This window comes from Meles meles, chromosome 7 (genome assembly GCF_922984935.1).
Source record: "Meles meles chromosome 7, mMelMel3.1 paternal haplotype, whole genome shotgun sequence".
NCBI classification, from domain to species: Eukaryota; Metazoa; Chordata; class Mammalia; order Carnivora; family Mustelidae; genus Meles; species Meles meles.
The window spans coordinates 4,311,014-4,327,947 of record NC_060072.1 but is presented as its reverse complement, the minus strand read 5'-3'; positions in this window follow the sequence as shown (position 1 = coordinate 4,327,947).

The following is a 16,934-nucleotide window of genomic DNA, read 5'->3' as shown; positions in this document are numbered from 1 at the left end:
CAGAAGGGGAACAAGAGCCCCTGGACGACCTCCCGTCAGCTCACATCAGGGTCTGCTGCCAAACAAGCGTGAGCATCAGACTCATCGGCGTAACACCGAACCTGGTTGGGACTTCAGAACTCCACACAGTCTGCCCACTGGGAACTCTGATTTCCCTTCCTCGCCAGGCTGGCCTTAGCCCTTCCGTGTCTCTAACTGATTCCACCTACACAGCAGCTCCCAGGCCAGGGAGGACAGGAATAGTGGCTGTCCTGCTACCAGTGGGGAAACTGAGGCAAAGAGATGCTCCCAGGACCCACTTGTGGTCACCAGGAGCCCATCACAGCACAGGCCCCATATCTCGGGCCCCTACCCATGGTCCCGTCCCCTCTAAACACCAGATAGCATCCGCTCACCTGCAGGGGTCAGGTCAGGGTCCATGTGTATTCGTGCCGGGGTCCTTATAAAGCTCCTTGTGTTGGGGGGCTTAATCCTCAGAGATCTATGCTCTTGCAGACTGGAGGCCGGAAGCCACAAGCAGGGGGTGGCAGGGTGGGTTACTTCTCAGGCTGTGGGGGACACTCTGTTCAGGCTTCTCCCAGCCTCTGGGGTTTGCTGGCATTCTTAGCATCACCCCAATACCTGCCTCTGCTTCCAAAAGACAGGCTCCCTATGGATGTGCCCCTGTGTCCAAAGTTCCCCTGTTTATCCAGGACGAGTCACCCTGGACTCGGGACCACTGTCATGGCTTCACTTTAACTTGGTGACTTCTCTAAAAACCCTATTTCCAAATAAGGTCCCATGCTGAGGTACTGGGATTAAGACTCCCACGCGGGAACACCGGGGAACGCGGTCCAACACAACGGCTTACCGGGAGATTTCTCTCGGAGGTTTCTCTCTGGGGAACACTGAGTTTCCCTTCATTCCCCACGCATCTGTGAAGCACGGATGCTGTGAGTTCTTAGTCCTTGCTCCTGATTTCCGTATCTAGCCCCACCTGGCAGGCGTGCACAGGGACTCTGGCGGGACTTTAGCTTGGACGTTTTGCTAATTTGGGAGGGAGTCTCTCCTTTCCTTCCCAACCCACGTCCCTGTCCTCTCCTCTGGAGCCATGCATCCCACCTGGTTTGTGAATGGAGAAGACAGGATGCCCGTCCATGTGTTCTGGGAGCCCTTTACTGGACAGAGGAGAGGTGGAACCGAGGCTGGTGGGGAGGCCTTGGCTGGTACCACGATCATGACCCGAGCTGAAGGCAGAGGCTTAGCAACTGAGCCACCAGGCGCCCCAAGATGTTATTTTTAAGTCATCTCTATACCCAACATGAGGCTGGAAGCCTTGACCCCGAGATCAAGAGTCATGAGCTCTACCGACTTTTTTTTTTTTTTTCCAAATAGTTATTCCCAGGAGTCTCAAAGGTTACGTGTGGCTTTACAGGGCATTTCTACTATATACCTATTGCTACGTCAGCTAGAGTGGAAAGACAAGTCCTCCATGTACGGATTCTATGTTGACAATGAACTGGAGACTGGCCTGGTCTTGTCGTCCAAAATCCCTTCAAATACGCATGGGATGGCCTGGAGGCTGAGCGAATGCCCCCAAAGCACCGTGGTGCCCCTTTCCAGACTGGGGAAAGTTCCGTGGGTCTGGTCCAAGGCTGAGGCTCCCTGTGTACCTGGAGAGGGAGAGGGAGAGGATGAGGCAGGAGCCCGCATGGACGGGTCACCCATGATGGTGTGTGCCTACCCCAGGCGAACTGGGCTCTTTCACCACATCATCATTCCCCTCAACCTTGGGCCCTGCCCCCCTGCATGGCAGGTGTAATTGCCCCATGCTTGAAAGGCAAGGCCAGGGAAGCGAAATAGTAGCCCCAGATCTTGACCAGTGTGGGCTGGGGTCAGGATTCAAACTCAGAGCTGTCTGGTTCCAAACCCAGGATGGTTCCACTGCCCCGACCACCTCCCATGCTAGCTGGGTCTCCATCCTGGTGCCGTTACAAGTTCGGGGTCAAAAAGCCACTTGGGGGATTGTCTTTCTCTCCCCCAATGCATTTTCTTACCTCCCTTGCCAACAACAGCATAGTTTTCAAAGGCAGAGGTCAAAACCCGGAAAAACCCTATTACTGAGGCACAGACAGCTGTATGTCCTCAACGTGCATGGCCTGGTGAGCTGGGCGGTAAGTGTGCACCCACGAGACCATCACCGCAGTCAAGGCCATGAACTTGTCCGTCATCTCCAAACGTTTCCTGCTGCCCTTTTTATTTAAGACTTTTTTCCAAAGACTTTATTATATGACAGAGAGAGACACAGAGACACAGGGAACACAAGCAGGGGGAGTGGGAGAGGGAGAAGCAGGCTTGCCGCTGAGCAGGGAACCTGATGGGGGCTCGATCCCAGGACCCCGGGATCATGACCTGAGCCGAAGGCAGACGCTTGAGGACTGAGCCACCCAGGCACCTCATATTTAAGACTTTTAAAATTTTTCCTTTTTTTCTTTCGTGGTAAGGGCACGTAAGATCTAGCATCTCAACGGAATTTCGAGTACTCAGCGCGGCACTAACTACAGGTCTGTGGGGGACCGCAGCCCCCAGCTCCCTTCCTCTCCTCAGCCCCTGTGAATGTCTCTATTCCCTCATGCAATCAGCCCGAATACGGGGAACAGAGATATGGACTGGGCCGAGAGAGATGTTCAGAACTGGCGACGTGTCCTCTGGACAAAGGGGGAGATGAGACTCAGCCGGTGCAGGGAACTTTCCAGGGGCAGCATTAAGTCTGTCCACACGTGCTCTTTGATTGATGATTCCATAAGAGCCCCAGAGAAGTGTTAACATCCTGCCCCATTCACAGAGGAGAGAACCAAGCAACCAGAGTCACCCAGCCTATGGGTCGGGCGGGAGCCCTACATCTCAGTCCGGGTCTGCCGGATCCCAAAATGGTGGCCGTCAAGTCAAGAGGACCACCTGCCAAAGGGAAACCAAAGGGAAGCTCTCTGGGCCCCCCGGCTGGGAGTGGCAGTGGCGGATAAGGGACCGGAGGAGCCCGGTGTTTGAAACCTTCAGCCTTTCTTCTGGGAGATGTGGCCACCATGCTGACAGCCTCGGGGTTGGGGGGAGACACCAGCCTGACCACCTCCCAGTAGGAGATTCTCTGGGGGGAAGGAGGGAGCAGGGATGCAGGTTTCTGATCATCCTTGGAGTCAGTAACTGTGGGTTGAAGTCCTGGCAGGTGCCCGTGGGCTCCTGGCTTCACCTCTGGGAGTTTGGGCTCCTCCTGGTGAAAGTGGCTGATGAGGACCTCGAGTGAGAAAATGGCCAGGGAAGGACAGGGGGTTTCCAGCAGCAGCCGGACTGCCTGGCCCCCACGGCAGGAACCGCAGAGACGGAAGCCGTCCCCCACAGGAGCTAAGCCCTGGTGCCGCCTAGAATGCTTCTGTCCCAAAGCTTCTATTATTAGCAGAACCATCCTAATTAGTACTTTTACGCCCACATCAGAGACTCCAAGTTAGAGGTTCAATTCTCTTCTGAGAATGAGTCAATGTGTTGTACATACATGTAGGATATGCCCTTTACAAGGAGAAGGAGGATTCCTCCAGAACACGTGGTGGGCCAAACCTTGTTTCTCTCTCACCTTTACGCCTGGAAGCCTCCAGAAGTCGCAGGAGTGGAATGGCTTCTCTGATTTTCTTTCTCACATTTGGTGATGTTTTTACCCTCAGGCTTCTGACCATATGGGGACTCTGACCCTGGGACCTCTCGGCGGCAGAGTCATCGCGAAAGTGATGTTTCCCTATCCGCCCCCAAGCCTGGTTCTTCTCTCTGTGGACAGAGCCAAAGGGCATCCGGGGGAGTAAGTGTTGGGAAATAGAGTGAGGGAAAGTGGGATTTCATTGCAGGGCATCGTGTGTGGGTCCTACTACGTGTCGGCCGTCATGCCAGAGGCTATGGGGACATGGGATCCCTCTAGGGGCTCCCAATCTGATGGGGGGGGTAACAGGTTCCTTCCCACCACCTCACAGGGGGGCCCAAAGTAGATGCTGGCGAGAGGTACAAACAGGGGCTGGAAGGCACCCAGGAGGAGGTGCCCATTGTCGCTGGCAGGCTGCACGCGCCATCGTTCCGCTGGCCCCTGCAACACGAGGGAAGGAGGTGGGGTGTTGCCGTCACCACCGCTGTTCCTGGTTGCAACCGGTCACCTCGTCGGTGGGTGTCGGCAAGGATTTAGAGGCACAGGCGCGAATGCCGAGGTGGATTTGGGCACTGGCGTGCCGAGAGAGGAGACGGGTGGTGGCTTGGCTGAGCTGTGAGCCTGAAGCTGGCCGGAGTGGGATTTGAGGGGCAGAGTCCAGCTGGGAGGTGATCGCGGAAGCACCGGCAAGTGCGGAAAGTGGCCCGGGGGGAGGAAGGAAGCCCAGGCGAGGCGAGCTAAGGGGCAAGTCACAAGGGCGGGTCCCAGGGCTCTAGCCGGGAGACCACATGGACCTCACTTGTGCCTTGTCCTACCCAAGGGGAGAGAGCTGGGGGAGTTCTTCCCCAACACCCTGCCCGTCGTTGGTCAAGGGCCGCTCCGGGGGCAGAGTCTCCTCATACCCGCTCCCAAGGCCACAGAGTTGGAGATGTGCACAGTAGAAGCTTCGGGCACACGGAAGGCAGGTGGGAGAGTGGGAGGCATGGGGCAGGGTATGGCAGCATCCGCCCAGCAAGAGAGGGTTAGAGACATGCCGGGAAAGGAGACAGAAGCCGAAAGCCCCCGACAGCAGTTAGGACAGTCGATAGACACGGCGGAGTGGGGAAGGGCTCTGACCGTGTTGTTGTCTGCGGAATTCAGACGTGGGGTGGGGTGGGGGGCGGTCTAGACCTGGCCTCGCTCTGGTGGTGTGGGCAGGACGGGGTGAGAGCTGCGGAGTGAATGCCGCATAGACATGAGCACGGGACAGAGGCTCCAAAATGGGTCTGCCTGTCGGGCCTGTGAAACCAAGTGGCTGATGAGGTCGTCCCACACCACCTGGGGGGGCAGGCTGAGAGGCCGGACCGGGAGGGGCTGTGGCCGCGGGCAGGCGCTGACGGCTAGGGCATCTGGGCGGGAGGCGGAGCGGACGGCTGCAGGCTTAGTTGGGAGCACCAAGGGACGAGCTTGGTGGCTCTCGGTTGTCCCTGTCACGCTCCCTGAATCTTCTCTGGACGTTGGCCTCTCCGGGGGCTGATGCTGCTGCTCCCGTGATGTCCCTCGGGGCCCTGCACTTGGCCTTTCTGAGAGGCAAAAGAGCGGGACGGTGGGGGGGCTGAGGTTGGGGGGAGGTCCCCGGCTGAATGGCCTGCAGGCAGCTGTTGGCTCTGAGTGTCCTTCTCTCCCCCGCTTCGGTGGGGTCATCCAGGCTGGAGACGGTGGCAGAGGGCGCACCACATGCCCGTGCGAACGTGAGTCAATGGACAGCCTCACCCTTGGCGACACGAGACCGCAGGCACAGGGCTCGGCTGGCTGCCAGAGTGCAGGTAACGCCTCTTGCAGGGCACCTGGCACCAGCGGCCACAGGAGGACGGGCCCTGAAGGTCTGGGGCCGGACCTGCCAGTCCTGCGCTGTCTTCAGGAAGGGGTGGTGGTCCGCGACCCCGGTGGCTGGGACGGGACAGTATCCAAGACAGGAGGAAGCAGTGGGACCCGTGGGGCAGGATGGGTGACGGCGACGCAGGCGGGCGGGCGACGTGGGGGAACAAGGGAGAGGAGGGTTTCCTGGGTACCAGGAAAAAAAAAAAACCAGGAGGGTAACCAGCACCCGCCCTCTGGCCTGGGTGACTGGACGGTGGAGTGGGAATGGGTGTGGGGTGGGGGAAGGGAGGCTGGAGAGATGATGAGGTTGGGCGTGAAGGCCCTGCCCGCCCCCAGGCTTGTCTGGGGGGTATGTGGTGACCTGCAAAGGGCCAAGTTCCAGTGCTGGGGTAGGCAGGCAGCGGGACGTGAGGTTTGTGGTCATTTTCACCCGTGTATGGGGTTACATGTGTCCTCACAAAATTCGCATCCTTCCCAGAACCCCAGAATGTGGCCTGATTTGGAAATAGGGTCTTTGAAGATGTGCCTAAGCTCAGATGAGGTCATTCTGGGGGAGGGTGGGCCCTCAGTCCAATGTCCGGTGTCCTTACTATTGCTATTATTTGTTTTATTTTATTTTATTTTATTTAAAGATTTTATTTATTTATTTGACAGAGATCACAAGTAGGCAGAGAGGCAGGCAGAGAGAGAGGGGGGAAGCAGGCTCCCCGCTGAGCAGAGAGCCCGATGTGGGGCTCGATCCCAGGATCCTGAGATCATGACCTGAGCCGAAGGCAGAGGCTTTAACTGAGCCATCCAGGTGCCCCTGTTAGTATTATTTTAAAAAGAGTTATTTAAAAAGTGTCCTACAGGGGCACCAGGGTGGCTCAGTGGGTTAAGCCTCTGCCTTCAGCTCAGATCCTGATCTCAGGGTCCTGGGATCGAGCCCCGCATCGGGCTCTCTGCTCAGCGGGGAAACTTCTCCTCCCCCCCCCACCCCCCGCCTGCCTCTGTGCTTACTTGTGATCTCTCTGTCAAATAAACAAATAAAATCTTAAAAAAAAAAAAAGTATCCTGCAGCTCTGTGCCCACAGCTCAGATGGGGCCCTGGAGAGACAGGGCCAGGCCGGCCTGGCAGCCCCCTTCACCTCAGCAAAGCTCACCACTCATGTCTGGCTGCACCCCGAGCAGGCATCCCCCCGAGAGTGTGGGGGCAGGCAGAGCACCTGGGGATGGGGGGCACTGCTCTCTCCAGAGTCAGAGAACACGGCAGACCCACCTGACGACATGGCAGGAAATCCTAGACACATCTTTGTTTCCTTAAAAAAAAAAAACAAAACCGGGGCGCCTGGGTGGCTCAGTGGGTTAAGCTGCTGCCTTCGGCTCAGGTCATGATCTGAGGGTCCTGGGATTGAGTCCCGCATCGGGCTCTCTGCTCGGCAGGGAGCCTGCTTCCCTCTCTCTCTCTCTCTCCCTCTCTGCCTGCCTCTCTATCTACTTGTGATCTCTCTCTATCAAATAAATAAATAAAATCTTTAAAAAAAAAAACAAAAAAAAACAAAACCGCGACCCAGGAAAGTTCAAGTCTAAGAACTGCTGAGTCCCTGAATGCAAAGGTCGGGGACCCCAGCCGTGGCCTCCTGGGACCCGCCCTGTTCGAGCTCTGCCTTGATCCTGTCACCTGGGAAGGCAGGGGTTCCACGGTGGAGCAAATGGGACAGAGACGCACCCAGCTGGGAGAAGGCCATACGGTGACAGATGCGGGGTTTGGCAAGGACGGCCAGCAACCCCAGAAGCCAAGAGAGGCAGGAACAGATTCCATCCTAGAGCCTGTGGGGAAGCACCGCGCTGCTCACACGCGGGGTTTGGACTCCAGACGAGCTGTTGTCTGCATTGCCGCCCCACCTCGGCGCTCCACGGTCCTGGGACCCCGCCCGTTCCTGCTTCTGCAGCCTGTGTTCGCAGCCCTAGAAAGTCAAGTTCAATTATTCATGCACACAGTCAGCATATTTCCCCCCATATTTCAGTGAAAACTTCTAAAGACTTTCAAAAACAACACAAAACAACAACAAAAACACCCCTCTTTTATTCTCTCCGCATTTTAGTTAGCCGAATGCCAAAACCGCAGAACAGACGTCGCAGAACGGCGTCCGGCTTCCTGCCCCCCCCCACTTCCCTGCCTCTCATCTGAGCTTGCAGATTCCGAATCAAAGAGCATTTATGAAGCACCCATCACGTGTCAGGTAGTACATAGACGCTGTACGTTATCGTAACAGCAGGAAAGTTTATCGGAAGCGTGCGTGTTTAAATGCCCGGCATTATGCAGAGGGCTTTCCCGTGTCCTTATTTTTTTCATCGTCTTCATCCTTCACCCAGACGCTCTGAGGTGGGTATTATTAACCCCATCGTATAGATGTGGAGACTGAGGCCAGCACATGAGGGACTTGGCTAAGGAAGCGCAACTGGTAAGTCACTGTTTCTGCCCGAAACTGCGCCGGGGCCAAGCCAGGGAGTTCCCCGTACCTTGCAACGATGTTGGGCTTGCGAGGGTCGTGCGGCAGACAGTGGCCGGCAGGCTGACCGCTGTGGCCCACGGACAGCGCGGCCTGGGGGAACTGCATTACAGGCTTCTGGCGTCAGCTTGTCACCCTCCGGGGAGGACACAGGTGAAAATCTTTCAACGGCCACGTGGCAGTCACCGGTGAGGACGGTAGGTAAGGAGTTACGAGTTATTAGTAACATTTATAACAACGAAATGAAGACCATTATTAAACCATGAGAGGAGCCATGAACTAACGTTAATTGCAATAATTACTCACTTATTGGGGAATTAGAAGACGAGTCAAGGTTTGTAAATCAGGGAGGAATGAGAAAGGAAAGGATGCGTGAAAACGTGTGCCCTGGGAAGTTCTGGATATATCACAGCTCCTAAAAGTGCAAAAAGGAAAAAAGAAAAGAAAAGACAAAAAGACGGTGACCTTGGACCCCAGGATCATTCCATCCCAGCTAAGATGGCAGGTAAACCGTGGAGCACGCGGGGCCCGTGGAGGGTCAGGGGCGTCGTGATACCTCCGGTACCAGCCCCGCGCCCACATCGGGGCAGGTGATCACTGACGTCATGGTGACTGCGATTTCTGTGAGTCGTGCCGTCGTGAACGGGACCAAGTCGGGGGCATTTCACGCAGCTGACCACGGGCTCGGCCCCCAGTTGCCTTGGGTATGCCCGTGCGGGCTTCAGATGGTACACGCGCAGGTGTGGGTGTGACTGCGAGTGTGTGTGTGTATTTATTTATGTGCCTCTGTGTCCCCGTAGGAATCCAACTCGGTACTAAATAAATGCGTTAAAAACTGGAAAGGGGTGTAAACTTGGGGTTTGTCGTTAAATTTCCCACTGGCAACCAGGCGCTAGGAAAGAGTCAAGTTGGAAAATCTTGGAGATTGTCCTAGCCCCTGGGTCCTGTGTTTGTGACCTTATTTGAAAATAGGGTCTTTGCAGGTGTGACAAAGAGAAGTGAGGGCGTGTTGGATTAGCCTCCGAGGGGAATATAGACACATGTGGCGGGAAGGTCGTATAGAGACAAGGTGGAGACTGGAAGGGGTGCCAGGGGTCGCCAGCAATGCTAGGATAGAGGCATGGGTTGGATGGAGGTTCCAGAAGGAACCAGCCCTGCCAACCTTTATCTCAGACCCCGTAGGCAGGGCAGGGGGCTTGGTTTAGCTGGTACCTGTGTCCCAGGCGCCCATGGGCCTCCCGCACCTTCCTCCTAGAAAGATTTTCAAAGGAGACCAATGGGAACTCTGTAATAAGCCCAGAGCGTTCAGATCTGGGGTTGCCGAGGGCATCGGTTCGAGGCTAAAGGCTTCACCATTGGAGTCATAAAATGAATCATGTAATGTCTCCTAATCAACCAATTGAGCAAGAAGTTGGGATGAGAAGCTGCTGGGTGAGGTTTCCTGTTGAGAGGTCCCAGATGGGTTGATGAAGCCCTCCAGGTGTTTGTCTCACTGGCATCCATGACCTTTAGCCATACAGAACAGCGGGCAGAGGCCCAGCCTGGCCACCGAGCCCTCCGCCCTGCTGGGAGCCCCCAGTGGCTCCCCGCAGCCCCGGGCTACTCCGTTCAGACCCTCCCTGGTTAGTGCCCGCCAGCCCCTGGGCATGGGCCCAGCCCCTCCTCCCCAGTGCGGGCCACCTAGCCTGTCCCCAGGATGGGCTCTGCATTCCCATCCCCCTTTCCCCTGGGAATGCTCAGCCCCTCTCTCCACTCCACATCCTTGCAGGGGGGTGGAGGGGGGAGGGCTGTTTGCAGGGTTCTGGCCTGGTCTTTCAGTGGCCTGGCCTGGCCCCCTTCAATGAAGCTGCTGGTCAGAGCTCCCCCCATATTCCTCCTAGCGATGATGGATGGGGAGGATAGCCATATACTTGACTGACTGATCAATCAGTTGATTTTTGACATCAATCAATCAATCAATCAATTAATTTTCAGTGCCTCGCATGAACCATGCCGGGCACTGTCCTGGGGGCTGGACATACAGCTATCCATGAGGGAAGCGAGACAGAGAGAGAGAGAAAGAGACTCTTCTCAGAAGGCCACCAACCCTACGCAATTAGGAACCCACCCTCATGCCTACAGTTAAACTTACTTACCTCCTAAAAGCCCCATCTCCAGAGAGTCACGCCGGGTGGCAGGGCTTTGACAGACGAAATTGGACGGAATGCGGGTCCGTCTACAGCCAGCGCTATGCAGGAGAGCACAGCTGGGACAGGGAAGGGGGTGGAGATGACATCAGGGGCCATCTCCGCTTTGTAGGTCAGAGGCTTTTTGAAGAGCCGACGTCGGAGCAGAGGCCTAGCTGATGGGAGGAAGGCAGGGAGGTAAAGAATGGGGGCAGGGCAGTACAGTTGGAGAGAGAGTCTGTGCAAAGGCCCTGGGGCAGGGACCGCAGGGAGGCCAGTGTCACAGGAGGTGAATGAGTAGGATAGGAGGGATTAGGTCAGAGAGGTCACCAAGCCTAAAACTGGTCAGGCCTTGTGGCCCCACGGAAGACCCTGGGTTTGATTCTGCAGGTGACAGGGGCTGTGCAGGGGATGCCATGCTCGGGTGGGCTAGGCAGAAAGGGGGCGCAAGGAGGGGGCCCAGATAGATGATCAAACGGTCTAGGAAAGAGAGGACCGGTCTTGGCTGGGAGGTGGTGAGACGCAGATCCAGGAGAGAGTGGGGAGGCGGTGTGGCGACTGCTGGGACCGCCCCTACAGCAGAACCCCAGGCACTGGCCGGGGCCCCAGGATCTCTGGGTTGTTCTTGAGTGCAGCTGGGTAGACGCCTGCCAGTCCCGCCCTTGGGGGCATCCTGCTTCTGTCCACCCAAACCTTTGATTCTCTTAGTGCAAAGGCCTGTTGAAATCTATTCCTCTCCTACCTGTAGCCCAGGCCTCGTTTCTACCTGCTGTTTTACAAGGGACAAAACCCTGTCCCTAACCTGAGCTCTCCATGGTCCTGTCTGAGGGGATATTTCGGATTCTGCAATGTTGAATTTTTTGTCATAACAATTAGAAGGATTATCGATTATTTATTATCTGTGTCTCTGTGTTGGGACAGGCATTTGCTGAAGGAAGTCATGGCATCATCCCTGCGATACTGTGGGCAAGGGACTGCCTGACCCAGTGCCGTGGGCTGCCCAGTGCTGTGGGCTGTCCCACCCACGTTCACGGGTGGGAGCCCTAACCCCGAGTGTGGCTGGAACTGGAGGGGGCCTTTAAGGAGATCGTTAAGGTTAAATGAGGTCATGAAGCTGAAGCCCTGATCCCACAGGACTGATGCCCTCACAGGGAGAGGGAGAGACACCCGAGAGCACTCACTCGCTTCATTTCTCCCTCCCTCCTTCCCTCTTTCTTTCCCTTTCCCCTCCCCTTCCTTCTCTTCCCCTTCCTCTCTCCCCTTCCTTCTCTTCTCCTCTCTCTCTCCCTCCCTCCCTACTCATATTCCAACCCACCTCCCCCCATCTACCTCCCTGCGCACACACAACGGAAAGGCCATGTGAGGACACAGCGAGAAGGAGCTGTCTACACCAGGGAAGACAGGCCTTGCCAACTGTGGTACCTTGCTGGCCCAGCAAGTCGATGGCTCCGCCCAATTTTGGGTAGGGAAACTGAGGCACAGAGCAGTGATCTGACTTCTCGGATAAGAGAGAAGCCCTCCCAAGTGCCCCGTGTGGCTTCCTGAACCCCGTGTACCCCCCCAGTGCCGGGCTATCTGCCGGGCTGTGGGGCCACCCTCCGCGGCCTCTCTAATGGCCCAGGCCCCCCATTCAGGGCTTGCTGGACTGGCTGCCCCCAGAGTCATGAGCCTCCCTCTCCCCAACTCTGGGTCCCCCAGTGGTTGGGTTTCCCTTCCCTGCCTTGTGCTCCCATCATGTGGGGGCGTGTCTGTCTGTCTTTCCCAGCACAGAAAGCTCCAGGGCATCAAGGACGGCGTCCTGCCCATGCCTGTCAGGAGCTCAGCCCGGGTCCCTGCCCGCTGAGGACCCTCTCACCCCGGAGGAGGAGGGGGCCTGGGGTGCGAAGGGGGGGGGGCGCTAGGTGTGGGCGTGTTGGCAGCTCTGGGCCCAGAACCAGCACCTGGCCCGTATAAATAGTCCGAGGGTAAAAATAGACCTGAGAAGAACACGAGGTCCACGGAATAAAGGCAGTTTATTTTCCCTCATTGGGGTGACAGGGGGTGACGGACTTGAACTACGTCACTGGGCCACCTGGGTGTGTGAGCCCAATTCCGCTGGAGCAAACTAGCCCAGGCCCCAGCCATCTGCTCCGTGGTCTTCCATGGGGGCTCGGCAAGTCACTTGGGCAGGGGTACTAAGCAGGTATCCCAGGTATACAGTAGGCATTCAATAAATGCTGGTCTGGAGTGGACAGTGGGGAGCTCTGAGGAGACGCTCAATGGGGAGTGTGGAGCCTGCCCTCCCTGGGGCTCCTGACCACAGAGTCCCCTGCCTGCAGCTTCCTGCCACCAAGCCCAAGGAGGCCGTCTGCCATGTCCGGAGCAGTGGGACTCTACTCCTGGTCCCCTGGGGCTGCATGTGTGTGCTCATGCGTGTGCACACACAGTCACACAGTCACACACACCAATACACGCAGTCACACATACACAGACACACACAATCACACACACAGTCATACAGACACACACCAACACACACAGTCACACATACACAGACACACAGAGTCACACACATAGTCACACCACATTCACAGACACACACACAGAGTCACACAGAGACTTAGTCACACACAGAGACACAGTCACACAGACATGCACACAGTCATACAGACACACAAACACACACAGTCACACCACACCCAGACACACACAGACATAGTCACATCACACACAGACACACACACAGTCACACACACAGTCATACATACACACACACACAGTCACAGAGATACACAGTCACATACATAGAGACAGACACAGTCACATCACACACAATTACACAGACACAGTTACACACACAGTCACACAGACACACAGTCACATACATACAGAGACACACACAGTCACATTACACACACACATACATACACACACATACATACACACAGTCACATAGAGATACAGACACACACAGACCTACACACAGTTACATCACAGTCACACCACACACACACAATCACACAGACATACACACACACAGCCACACAGAGACCCAGTCACATCACAGACATAATCACATAGACACACACAGGGTCACACACACACAGACACAGTCGCACACAGTCACATTACCCACAGACACAACTACACACACGCAGACATACATACACACATACACACACAGTCCCACAGACACAGACACAGACCTACACACAGTCACATCACAGTCACGCCCACACAGACATAATCACAGACACACGGAGACCCAGACCCAGACCCGTACTCACACACACACACAGACACGCCTCCTGACTCTGCGCAGGGACACAGAGCTGCCTATTAAATCCAACTCAAAGTGAAAAGACACTTGCAAGCTCATCTCAGATGAAAGCTTCTGAGAACTTTGAAGAGCCCAGGTCTGTGCCACAGACGGGGCAGGGGCCGGGCTTCTCCGGGAGCAGGGGCTCCCCCCCCCGCCCCGCCAGCTGCTCGCTGCTGCGTGCTCGGTGCTCGCTGCTTGACCTCCTGGGCACGGAGCCACTGGGCAGCCAGACTCCCAGGTTTGCACTCCAGATTGGAGGAGTTGCCCGAGTACAACATGCAACACTTCCTCCTATCACAGGACAGGTCTGTTTGCTCAAGAGGAACAGGAGGGGCTGTAGCGTGCGCTGTATTTAGCAGAGAGGGAGGAACTCTTGTTTATTAAAAGAAATGAGGGGCGCTTGGGTGGCTCAGTTGGTTGAGCGGCTGCCTTCCGCTCAGGTCATGATCCTGGAGTCCCAGGATCGAGTCCCACATGGGGATCCCTGCTGAGCGGGGAGTCTGCTTCTCCCCCTGACCCTCTCTCCTCTCATGCTCTCCCTCTCGTTCATTCTGTCAAATAAATAAATAAAATCTTAAAAAAAATAAAAGAAATGGCAGCAGCGATGGTTGGTCCTTCGTCAGTTCTTTGAAGTCCTTTCTTGTGCTTCACGTTCTCCCTACGATACTGGACCCAGGACCACGCGCATCCAGACCAGAGACGAGACCCGCTGCGTGGAAGTCCGTGTGCTGCACACCCAGGCGAGGGGCTCCCCCGCGCGGGGGCAGCAGGCAACGGGCTCGCTCGGGGACTCCCTCGGAGAGCCACGTGTGAAGTGGGAGAAGCACAAGACGAATCCCGGGTGGAAGGTGTGCAAAGCGGCTCCGAATCTTCGACGTGCTCCCCCAGCTCCCCACCCCCACGCCTGACCCACATGGATGCGGCGGCCTGACCCCAAGACGGGTGCGCCTGCGGGCGCCTTCTCCCCGGGGGTGCCTCCACACTCCAAGACCTGCTCCAACACCCCTTCTGGTTTAGTTCACAAACCAGCCAAGGCGGAGGCAGAGGAAGCAGTATTCGTGTTTTACAGGAAACCCCACTGAGACGGGAGTTCAGCGTGATTTGCGGGCGGCCGCGTGTCTGAGGCTCCGGGGACGCGGGTGGGAAGCGGAGCGTGGATGAGATCGGAATTCCAGCCACGGGGGGGCCGAGAGGGCACGTCCCGGGAACAGCCGTGGGCACACCCACACCCACGAACCGTGACTTGACTCCGCGTTCTCTAGACTTAACTCTGTCGTTGGCACCAGAGCAGACCCCCGTGGATGCCCCCCCAGCCCCAGGAAATCCTACTCTGTCAATGGGGCCACGCGGTTGCCCACCGAGGCAGGTACGACCAAGCACCCGGCTGTTCTGACTCTTCGCCAATGTAATACTGACACACGCTGCCCGTGGGACTCAGCCTCCCCACGTGGACAGAGAAGGTGGACCCGGAGCCCGAGAGTCTCCCAGCCCTGCACCCCCTTCCGCAGGTCCGCCCAGGGACCTTGGTCCGCGGGTGTAGACACAGCCTGCGCCCAGACACCACCGGCCATGCCTCCCGAGGTCCGTCAGAAGAGAAGGCAGCGTCGCTCACCAGCCCTCTCCCGGGGACACTGGACTTGTCCCTTCCAGTTTAATGGCTACGTTACACGTGTTACAGGAGCCGTATCTGTCATGCTTTGTTTTGTGAAAGGCCACCGTGACTCCTTTTCTAGGTCCGCACGGTATAATTCCAAATACACGCGTGGAAGGGGGAAGGAAAGAGGGAGGGAGGGAGGAAGCAGGGCAAGGAGGCAGGGGTAGGGGGAGCGAGGGCGGGGTGGGCACGCAGAAAGCGGCAGATGCTTTTGAGTTGCCCTGAGACTGGACGGTTCTCTGTACCTGGCCAGCTGACCGCCCCCACCTCCCGCAGAGGTGACCCTGCCTGTCCCAGCCACCCACACCCCCACTAGAGGTTGTAATGAGAAGTGCCTGGAGACAAGGGGCTGGGAGAGGCAGCAGCCTTCGTTTCTCTAGAAGGACTCAGCACCTTGGTGATGTGGGGCGTCTGGAATTTTCTTTCCCCTCTTCCTGCCAAGGGTGCTGAGACCCCGAGATGCTGGTGCTCTTGGGGCAGGAGGACAGCAATGAGCAGCAGGGGGCCGGGCGTTCCTGAATCCCTGACCTAAAGAGGGCTCTGGGTTCGCTGGCATTAGGAAGGTCTTTACCCTACCAACCCCGAGATCTCTCCGGAGCAGGCTTTGGAGTTCTCGCCTGGCGCCTGGGAAGCAGCGTCCTCTACCTGCCCAGGATCACACGGGAACAGGCACGGAAGCCTCCCAGTCAGGGCTCTTTCTGCTTGAAGAAAAGACATTTGTTCTGGAAAGTTGGTTCTCCTGCCCACGGTTTGCAAATATCCCAACCGGTCCTGCCATGTCAAGCCACCAGGTCCCTCTGCGGTCTCGGTGAGCCCAAGTGGGGTCTGAGGCCGCCCCGCAGGACACTTCGAACAGGAGCACCGCGGCCCCCACGCCCAGCGCTCCGATAGCCTTGGTCGTGGGCAGCGCTCAGAGGCTGCTTTCCTCGCTGGCGGCTCGTCCTGGGTCTCTTTGACCTGGCACAGAGGGAAAGTGGAAAAGAACGCTCCAGTCTGCCGGCGAGACCCGTCTCCCTTGGGAACAGACATCGCATCTGCTCTCTCTTCCGCTGCCTCTAGCGGAGAACGTGTTCCGTCCAGCGGGCCGGGCCGTGAGCCAGTCCCTGCGGGAGGCCCGCGCAGACTCGGGTCTGGAACACACGGGACTGCGTGGGGGCCTCGGGGCTCGGTTCTCCCATGGGGCGGCGTGAGAGGGACGCACCCCCTCGCCCTCCAGTGAGAGTGCCGAGGCTCCAGACGGTGAGGCATTTGCCAAGCTCCCGGCAGGGGAGAGGTGCGGGGTAGAACCATGTCCGGCTTCTGCTGCCTTGAGGCCACGCACACCTTCCACGTGGGATGTGGCTGGGGATATGTGGGCTCTCTCTGGTGCTTAAAACCCTCCTTGCTTTGTCCCCAGCTTGGGCCGCTCACCTGTTAAATGACAGGGGTCCTGGCCATCGCCGGCGATGTGGCCTCACCCCTGCCTTTGGCCACAGCCACGCCTGCCTCACTTTCCCAGACCAGACCTTCATTTTCACGTGCTGTCCCCACGCCACCCCATGGGCAGACGCTGACTTCTTCCCCATCTGGCTAAGTGCGGAAATGGAGCTTGGGAGCGGACCAGGGAGGGGCACACTCGGGGGCCCAGTGTAGACACAGAGTAAACATTTTTGAGGGGAAAAGAGAAGAAACAGCACCCACCCCCCCCCCCCGAGTGTCCCCCCAGGACTATGGAGGGTCCGGCTGGGCGATGCTCCGGCCCTTCCGAGTCTCTGACGACGGGCCGGCCCAGGGCCAGACGCCGTCCTGCGGAGCCAGGGAA